Source organism: Rutidosis leptorrhynchoides, chromosome 4 (assembly GCF_046630445.1).
Source record: "Rutidosis leptorrhynchoides isolate AG116_Rl617_1_P2 chromosome 4, CSIRO_AGI_Rlap_v1, whole genome shotgun sequence".
Taxonomy (NCBI): domain Eukaryota; kingdom Viridiplantae; phylum Streptophyta; class Magnoliopsida; order Asterales; family Asteraceae; genus Rutidosis; species Rutidosis leptorrhynchoides.
The window spans coordinates 12,532,675-12,542,515 of record NC_092336.1 but is presented as its reverse complement, the minus strand read 5'-3'; positions in this window follow the sequence as shown (position 1 = coordinate 12,542,515).

Genomic DNA, 9,841 nt, shown 5'->3' with positions numbered 1-9,841 from the left:
GAAAGAATTACCGGGACTACTCCCACATCGATCCGTTGAATTTCAAATAGATCTTGTACCAGGAGCTGCACCAATAGCTCGTGCTCCTTATAGACTCACACCCAGCGATATGAAAGAACTGCAAAGCCAATTACAAGAACTTTTAGAGCGTGGTTTCATTCGACCAAGCACATCACCGTGGGGAGCTCCTGTTTTGTTTGTCAAGAAGAAAGATGGTACATTCAGGTTGTGTATCGACTACCGAGAGTTGAACAAACTTACCATCAAGAACCGCTACCTACTACCGAGAATCGACGACTTATTTGATCAACTACAAGGCTCGTCTGTTTATTCAAAGATTGACTTACGTTCCGGGTATCATCAAATGCGGGTGAAAGAAGATGATATTCCAAAGACTGCTTTTAGAACACGTTACGGTCATTACGAGTTTATGGTCATGCCGTTTGGTTTAACTAATGCACCAGCTGTGTTCATGGACCTTATGAACCGAGTGTGTGGACCATACCTTGACAAGTTTGTCATTGTTTTCATTGATGACATACTTATTTACTCAAAGAATGACCAAGAACACGGTGAACATTTGAGAAAGGTGTTAGAAGTATTGAGGAAGGAAGAATTGTACGCTAAGTTTTCAAAGTGTGCATTTTGGTTGGAAGAAGTTCAATTCCTCGGTCACATAGTGAACAAAGAAGGTATTAAGGTGGATCCGTCAAAGATAGAAACTGTTGAAAAGTGGGAAACCCCCAAAACTTCGAAACACATACGCCAGTTTTTAGGACTAGCTGGTTACTACAGAAGGTTCATCCAAGACTTTTCCAGAATAGCAAAACCCTTGACTGCATTAACGCATAAAGGGAAGAAATTTGAATGGAATGATGAACAAGAGAAAGCGTTTCAGTTATTGAAGAAAAAGCTAACTACGGCACCTATATTTTCATTGCCTGAAGGGAATGATGATTTTGTGATTTATTGTGACGTATCAAAGCAAGGTCTAGGTTGTGTGTTAATGCAACGAACGAAGGTGATTGCTTATGCGTCTAGACAATTGAAGATTCACGAACAAAATTATACGACGCATGATTTGGAATTAGGCGCGGTTGTTTTTGCATTAAAGACTTGGAGGCACTACTTATATGGGGTCAAAAGTATTATATATACCGACCACAAAAGTCTTCAACACATATTTAATCAGAAACAACTGAATATGAGGCAGCGTAGGTGGATTGAATTGTTGAATGATTACGACTTTGAGATTCGTTACCACCCGGGGAAGGCAAATGTGGTAGCCGATGCCTTGAGCAGGAAGGACTGAGAACCCATTCGAGTAAAATCTATGAATATAATGATTCATAATAACCTTACTACTCAAATAAAGGAGGCGCAACAAGGAGTTTTAAAAGAGGGAAATTTAAAGGATGAAATACCCAAAGGATCGGAGAAGCATCTTAATATTCGGGAAGACGGAACCCGGTATAGGGCTGAAAGGATTTGGGTACCAAAATTTGGAGATATGAGAGAAATGGTACTTAGAGAAGCTCATAAAACCAGATACTCAATACATCCTGGAACGGGGAAGATGTACAAGGATCTCAAGAAACATTTTTGGTGGCCGGGTATGAAAGCCGATGTTGCTAAATACGTAGGAGAATGTTTGACGTGTTCTAAGGTCAAAGCTGAGCATCAGAAACCATCAGGTCTACTTCAACAACTCGAAATCCCAGAATGGAAATGGGAAAACATTACCATGGATTTCATCACTAAATTGCCAAGGACTGCAAGTGGTTTTGATACTATTTGGGTAATAGTTGATCGTCTCACCAAATTAGCACACTTCCTGCCAATAAGAGAAGATGACAAGATGGAGAAGTTAGCATGACTGTATTTGAAGGAAGTCGTCTCCAGACATGGAATACCAATCTCTATTATCTCTGATAGGGATGGCAGATTTATTTCAAGATTCTGGCAGACATTACAGCAAGCATTAGAAACTCGTCTAGACATGAGTACTGCCTATCATCCACAAACTGATGGGCAGAGCGAAAGGACGATACAAACGCTTGAAGACATGCTACGAGCATGTGTTATTGATTTCGGAAACAGTTGGGATCAACATCTACCGTTAGAAGAATTTTCCTACAACAACAGCTACCATTCAAGCATTGAGATGGCGCCCTTTGAAGCACTTTATGGTAGAAAGTGCAGGTCTCCGATTTGTTGGAATGAAGTGGGGGATAGACAGATTACGGGTCCGGAGATTATACAAGAAACTACCGAGAAGATCATCCAAATTTAACAACGGTTGAAAACCGCCCAAAGTCGACAAAAGAGCTACGCTGACATTAAAAGAAAAGATATAGAATTTGAAATTGGAGAGATGGTCATGCTTAAAGTTGCACCTTGGAAAGGCGTTGTTCGATTTGGTAAACGAGGGAAATTAAATCCAAGGTATATTGGACCATTCAAGATTATTCATCGTGTCGGACCAGTAGCTTACCGACTTGAGTTACCTCAACAACTCGCGGCTGTACATAACACTTTCCACGTCTCGAATTTGAAGAAATGTTTTGCTAAAGAAGATCTCACTATTCCGTTAGATGAAATCCAAATCAACGAAAAACTCCAATTCATCGAAGAACCCGTCGAAATAATGGATCGTGAGGTTAAAAGACTTAAGCAAAACAAGATACCAATTGTTAAGGTTCAATGGAATGCTCGTAGAGGACCCGAGTTCACCTGGGAGCGTGAAGATCAGATGAAGAAGAAATACCCGCATCTATTTCCAGAAGATTCGTCAACACCTTCAACAGCTTAAAATTTCGGGACGAAATTTATTTAACGGGTAGGTACTGTAGTGACCCGAATTTTTCTATGTTTATATATATTAATTGAGATTGATATTTACATGATTAAATGTTTCCAACATGTTAAGCAATCAAACTTGTTAAGGCTTGATTAATTGAAATATGTTTCATATAGACAATTGACCACCCAAGTTGACCGGCGATTCACGAACGTTAAAACTTGTAAAAATGACATGACGATATATATATGGATATACATATGGTTAACATGAGATTATGATAAGTAAGTATCTCCATAAGTATATTAACAATGAGTTATATACATATAAACAAGACTACTAACTTAAGGATTTCGAAACGAGACATATATGTAACGATTATCGTTGTAACGACATTTAAATGTATATATATCATATTAAGATATATTAATATATCATAATATCATGATAATATAATAATTTAACATCTCATTAGATATAATAAACAATGGGTTAACAACATTAATTGAGATCGTTAACTTAAAGGTTTCAAAACAACACTTACATGTAACGACTAACGATGACTTAACGACTCAGTTAAAATGTATATACATGTAGTGTATTTAGATGTATTAAAATACTTTTGGAAGACTTCAAGACATATATCAAAACACTCATACTTAACGAAAATGGTTACAGTTACTTTCCCATTCTTTTCTTGCATCAAGAATTCTAGTCGTATTCTTACCCGTATTATACACAGCTTCAAAACGTACTTACTATGGGTATATACCAATAGGAACTAGCATGGGATTCCACTCATGATTATGTCATGTATGAATAATCAATTTTAACTTCTACCATGAGCTAGTCAACTAACTAGAACTCCTTTTAACCCCACTCACCACTCACCAATTACCACTCATCATTCACTCCATTTCACTTCCAATTCTCTTTCTAATTCTCTCTCAACACACACACACACACACTATTATGAACGTATTTTTCCAGTAGTTAATCATCATCTTCATCAAAAATCACTTCAAGCATCAAGCTATAATCATCATAGGAAGAACACTTCAAGAACACTTCAAAAATCCCTTCAAGTTTACTAATTTACTTCCAAGCTTTCTAATCCATTCCAAGTAATCATCTAAGATCAAGAAACCTTTATTATATACAGTAGGTTATCTTTCTTATTCAAGGTAATATCCATATTCAAACTTTGATTCAATTTCTATAACTATAAACTATCTTAATTCGAGTAAAAATCTTACTTGAACTTGTTTTTGTGTCATGATCCTACTTCAAGAACTTTCAAGCCATCCAAGATCCTTTGAAGCTAGATCATTTCTTGACACTTCTAGTAGGTTTACCTACTAAACTTGAGGTAGTAATGATGTTCATAACATCATTCGATTCATATATATAAAACTATCTTATTCGAAGGTTTAAACTAGTAATCACTAGAACATAGTTTAGTTAATTCTAAACTTGTTCGCAAACAAAAGTTAATCCTTCTAACTTGACTTTTAAAATTAACTAAACACATGTTCTATATCTATATGATATGCTAACTTAATGATTTAAAACCTGGAAACATGAAAAACACCGTAAAACCGGATTTACGCCGTCGTAGTAACACCGCGGGCTGTTTTGGGTTAGTTAATTAAAAACTATGATAAACTTTGATTTAAAAGTTGTTATTCTGAGAAAATGATTTTTATTATGAACATGAAACTATATCCAAAAATTATGGTTAAACTCAAAGTGGAAGTATGTTTTCTAAAATGGTCATCTAGACGTCGTTCTTTCGACTGAAATGACTACCTTTACAAAAACGACTTGTAACTTATTTTTCTGACTATAAACCTATACTTTTTCTGTTTAGATTCATAAAATAGAGTTCAATATGAAACCATAGCAATTTGATTCACTCAAAACGGATTTAAAATGAAGAAGTTATGGGTAAAACAAGATTGGATAATTTTTCTCATTTTAGCTACGTGAAAATTGGTAACAAATCTATTCCAACCATAACTTAATCAACTTGTATTGTATATTATGTAATCTTGAGATACCATAGACACGTATACAATGTTTCGACCTATCATGTCGACACATCTATATATATTTCGGAACAACCATAGACACTCTATATGTGAATGTTGGAGTTAGCTATACAGGGTTGAGGTTGATTCCAAAATATATATAGTTTGAGTTGTGATCAATACTGAGATACATATACACTGGGTCGTGGATTGATTCAAGATAATATTTATCGATTTATTTCTGTACATCTAACTGTGGACAACTAGTTGTAGGTTACTAACGAGGACAGCTGACTTAATAAACTTAAAACATCAAAATATATTAAAAGTGTTGTAAATATATTTTGAACATACTTTAATATATATGTATATATTGTTATAGGTTCGTGAATCAACAATGGCCAAGTCTTACTTCTCGACGAAGTAAAAATCTGAGAAAGTGAGTTATAGTCCCACTTTTAAAATCTAATATTTTTGGGATGAGAATACATGCAGGTTTTATAAATGATTTACAAAATAGACACAAGTACGTGAAACTACATTCTATGGTTGAATTATCGAAATCGAATATGCCCCTTTTTATTAAGTCTGGTAATCTAAGAATTAGGGAACAGACACCCTAATTGATGCGAATCCTAAAGATAGATCTATTGGGCCTAACAAACCCCATCCAAAGTACCGGATGCTTTAGTACTTCGAAATTTATATCATATCCGAAGGGTGTCCCAGAATGATGGGGATATTCTTATATATGCATCTTGTTAATGTCGGTTACCAGGTGTTCACCATATGAATGATTTTTATCTCTATGTATGGGATGTGTATTGAAATATGAAATCTTGTGGTCTATTGTTACGATTTGATATATATAGGTTAAACCTATAACTCACCAACATTTTTGTTGACGTTTAAAGCACGTTTATTCTCAGGTGAATATTAAGAGCTTCCGCTATTGCATACTAAAATAAGGACAAGATTTGGAGTCCATGTTTGTATGATATTGTGTAAAAACTGCATTCAAGAAACTGATTTCGATGTAACATATTTGTATTGTAAACCATTATGTAATGGTCGTGTGTAAACAGGATATTTCAGATTATCATTATTTGATAATCTACGTAAAGCTTTTTAAACCTTTATTTATGAAATAAAGGTTATGGTTTGTTTTAAAAATGAATGCAGTCTTTGAAAAACGTCTCATATAGAGGTCAAAACCTCGCAACGAAATCAATTAATATGGAACGTTTTTAATCAATAAGAACGGGACATTTCAGTGATGACAGCACAGATGCTACATGCTAGTTGACTTTGATATTCAATATTCCTCGTAACAATTATACGGAGGTCAATAGATACCATGTATCAAACAATTGATTATGAAATACTCCGTAAATCGTGAGCATGCTAAAGTACATGGTGATTAAGAAACCACGTGTAAGTACTGTGAACATCATTTAATCAATTATTAGAATTAGATCTCATTAAAACTTACGTATATGAGCAAGATCTGCTTTGCGGATAACAACTCTCAGAATATTTGCGACGGGCCCCACGGTGGGCGCCACTTGTTCATGCATATTTTTTCCAAGGGAAAACCTACACACGAACAACAATGCGAAATGGGTTTTTTTAGGTGTCAACGTCGTTGATCTCCGGTCCGGTTACCGTGAATAACTCGTACCCGAGATGATGATCTCAGGAGGGTGGTCAATGAATTTCCCGCCGGTCGATAGTAAGAACCTATCGACGGTAAAGGGAGAAAAACCCTACAAGAACCGTAGGAAAAAACCCTAGTGTTAGTAGTGGTGCTCCGATCGTAGAGAGATCCGACGGTGGAAGCCGTATGCGTTGCGGTGGTGGAGAGATGAGGTGTCTTTTGTGTAGGGAGAGAACCCTATATTTATAGGGGAAAGACTATGGTTAAGGGAGAATTAGGGTTTATAGCTTGTGGGCCAAGCGTAAATATAACCCTATTGGACCATACCCGATCATGATCCATCTTACGTGTGCAGGTTTTCCCTTGGAAACTCAGAATATACAATCGACTTGATTTCATTAAATTAAAAAGGTGGTCCATTTTCATCTAATAATTTGATTCTAAACTTCACCCAATAAAATGAAGTCGCAAAAAATCGTATCACGTAAGATGCACGTAAGGTGTTTGATGAAATGTCTAAAAGAAAACATTGATTATGACATCAAGCAGGAGCAAGAGGCACCTTGCGTCCCCGGGAAGCAAGGTCGCAAGAGGCACCTTGCGTCCTTGCGTCCACCGGGAAGCAAGGTCGCAAACAGGCACCTTGCGCCTTTGCGCCTTGCGCGGACAAATTGTCAACTTTTTTCTTTTATGGGTTTTGAGTAAAAAAATGGAGAAAAAAAATGAACATTTTAGTGATAATCCCTTATTAATTTGTCAAAAAACAAAAAATCACCTAATTGTATAGTTTGTTATTATTATATTATTATATACAACTTTCTTATAAAATCTTTTCTTATTTCTTTTTTATTGTTACTTTTTATATTATTAACAAAAAATTAACTAATTGGTGTTATAATTCAGTAGGCTTATAACTAATTTTGACCTAAGCCTATACAATCCTTAAATATGAGAGAGTAGTAATGGAAGAGAGAGAGAGTATATTTCTTATATGTAAGAAAATGGTGTATATATGTGTGTTCATTATCCACATATATATAGTACAAATTTTACTATCCATATTTGACTAATTACCATCCATATTTTACTACTAAATTTACAACACTCCCCCTTGGATGGTAATTTTTTTTTTTAAAGAGCAATTAATACTGCCTCGTTAAAAACCTTGCTAAAGAAAACCCAGTGGGATAAAACTTTAGCTAAGGGAAAAAGAGTGCAGCATAGAGTTGACTCCCCCTCAAGTAGACAACGCTGAGTCGTCACATCTTTTGAACTTGCCTCATGCCAATATTGTGAATGTATGTTTTGAAAAACAGCGATTGATAGTGCTTTGGTATAAAGATCAACAGAGTTGTTGATTGAACGTATCTCATTTTAATCTGGTTGTCTTTTACGAGATCTTGAGTATATGAGAAGAATCTGAGGTTTTCGTCTGAAACTGTATCATCTAAATCTTTTATGTACAAGTTTGGTCCACGTGATTTGTCTACAGTCTCCTTCATGGTTTGTTCAAACTGTTGTTTCAATTCCTATTCCCTTTCAGTCTTTTTCTGAGCCTTACTAATATACCATTCTTTTCCATCAAACTTATGACCGTTGAGACTATTTATAACTTTAGCGCCTCGTCAGCATTTATGTTTTGTTCTGTCATTTTTTGATACTCTTCTTTCATTTGTACTATGTAAGCTGTATTATCTTCATAGATAGTTGTTAGGCTTTTATAGCGTTCTAGTCCACAAGAATCAATAATGATTTGTATCATTGATCTTAACTAAAATCATTCCCGAGTAGCTTCATGTAATGCAATCACTTCGGCATGATTTGATGATGTTGCAACAAGTGTTTGTTTTGAGAACGTCATGATATTGCGGTGCCTCCATTTAGGAATACATATCCAGTTTGAGATTTAGCTTTATGTAGATCGGATAAATAATCTGCATCTGTATAACCAAACAAATCTTGTTTCGAGTTGTTAGAATAAAATAATTATAAATCAGTAGTTCCCCGAAGGTATCAAACTATTTGTTTGATCCCATTCCAATGTCTTTTGGTAGGGGCTGAGCTGAACCTTGTCAACAAATTAACTGCAAAAGAAATGTCAGATCTTGTATAATCTATAAGATACATAAGAACCTCAATTGCACTAAAATATAGAACTTCCGATCTGTTAAAATTTTCATGATCTTCGCAGGGATGAAATAGATCAGTGTCAATATTGAGTGATCTAACAACAATGAGTTTGTCTTTAAAAAAAATGTTTTAAAATCTTTTCGGTATAAGTTGTTTGATGTACAAGTAAACCATTAGGCATATGCTCAATTTGCAATCCAAGGTAATACTTGGTTTTTTCAAGATCTTTCATTTCAAAATAATTCTTTAGAAGTTGAATGATTTCATAGATCTCTTTATTTGTTCATATGATGTTAAGAACATTGACATAAACAACTACGATCTCATATCCGAACATTGTTTTTATAAAACATACGTGCAAAATAAGTTTATATTTATACCCTTTTTTTTATCAAGTAGTCATTTAATCGGTTATACCACATACGTCCCGTTTGTATAAACCCACTTAGAAATCTTTGTGATTTAATGGAATATATTCCCTTGGGTTTTACATTAGATGCTTATGATACCTTAACCCTTTAGGTATATTCATATATATCACTATTAAGTGATCCATACAGATAAGTAGTAACAACATTCATGAGATGCATTTAAATAACTACCAGGTTGATTAAGTATCTAATAAGTAATTGTATCCATTACAGGAGGATAATTTTTCCTCCTAATTCATTTCTGGTCTTTGTGAGAAATATTGAGTTACAAGTCTAGTTTTGCCTTGTAACTTCATTTGCACATTTCTTTTCGGATAAAAATTCATTTGTATCCCATACGTTTCACATCTTTAAAAGTGATAACGATTGATCCGAAAACTTTTCTTTTATCGAGCGATTCTAATTCAGCTCTTATTGCTCCTTTCCATTGAGCTCAATCATGTCCATTTTGTATATTCAATGACAGATTTTAGTTCCAGATCATCATCTTTATTCATGATGTCATTGTAACATTATATGAAAATATCTCATAGAGATTTTAGTTTCATTTCGGTTCCATAATATTGCATAATTTATCGCAATTTTAGTATTTACAATTATCAATATCCTCTGCAGAAGGAATATTGATTTGTGGTTCTTCTTGAACACTTTCTCTTACCTCATTATCAGCTGATTTTCTTTTTCGAGGATTTTTATCTTCGGAACCAATTGATCTTCCACGTTTGATGCGTGTCAAAGACTCAACAGTGACATTATTGCCAGCTTTTGGAATTTCAGTTCGAGCTGGAGTATT